The sequence below is a fragment of the Protobothrops mucrosquamatus genome, unplaced genomic scaffold, assembly GCF_001527695.2.
Source record: "Protobothrops mucrosquamatus isolate PMUCROS unplaced genomic scaffold, P.Mucros_1.0 scaffold5498, whole genome shotgun sequence".
NCBI lineage: Eukaryota > Metazoa > Chordata > Lepidosauria > Squamata > Viperidae > Protobothrops > Protobothrops mucrosquamatus.
Window position 1 is genome coordinate 3,735 of NW_015391353.1, and position 1,074 is coordinate 4,808.

Consider the following 1,074-nt stretch of genomic DNA (forward strand, 5'->3'; position numbering starts at 1 on the left):
ACAGCCATTTGTCCGAAATGGTATAGGGTTTCCTGCCTGAGCAGGGGTTGGACTGGATGACCTCCAAGGTGCCTTCCAACTTTATTATTATTTATTATGAAGAGACTGGACAGCCATTTGTCTGAAATGGTATAGGGTTTCCTGCCTGAGCAGGGGGTTGGACTGGATGACCTCCAAGGTCCCTTCCAACTTTATTATTATTTATTATGAAGAGACTGGACAGCCACTTGTCCGAAATGGTATAGGGTTTCCTGCCTGAGCAGGGGGTTGGACTGGATGACCTCCAAGGTGCCTTCCAACTTTATTATTATTTATTATGAAGAGACTGGACAGCCACTTGTCCGAAATGGTATAGGGTTTCCTGCCTGAGCAGGGGGTTGGACTGGATGACCTCCAAGGTGCCTTCCAACTTTATTATTATTTATTATGAAGAGACTGGACAGCCATTTGTCTGAAATGGTATAGGGTTTCCTGCCTGAGCAGGGGGTTGGACTGGATGATCTCCAAGGTACCTTCCAATTTTATTATTATTTATTACGAAGAGACTGGACAACCACTTGTCCGAAATGGTATAGGGTTTCCTGCCTGAGCAGGGGGTTGGACTGGATGACCTCCAAGGTGCCTTCCAACTTTATTATTATTTATTATGAAGAGACTGGACAGCCATTTGTCTGAAATGGTATAGGGTTTCCTGCCTGAGCAGGGGGTTGGACTGGATGACCTCCAAGGTGCCTTCCAACTTTATTATTATTTATTATAAAGAGACTGGACAGCCATTTGTCTGAAATGGTATAGGGTTTCCTGCCTGAGCAGGGGGTTGGACTGGATGACCTCCAAGGTCCCTTCCAACTTTATTATTATTTATTATGAAGAGACTGGAGGGGAGGGCCGAGGATTTTGCACAATATCTGTATGACAAAGTCGCTCGGATCCGAGAAGGCTTGGACTCCGACTGGTTGACCCAGGGGGAGGAGACGGAAGCAGGTCTTGAGACAGTTGTATGGGAGGAGTTTGACTCTGTTGCGCCCGAGGATGTGGACAGGGTCTTGGGAGGGCTGAATGCAACCACATGTT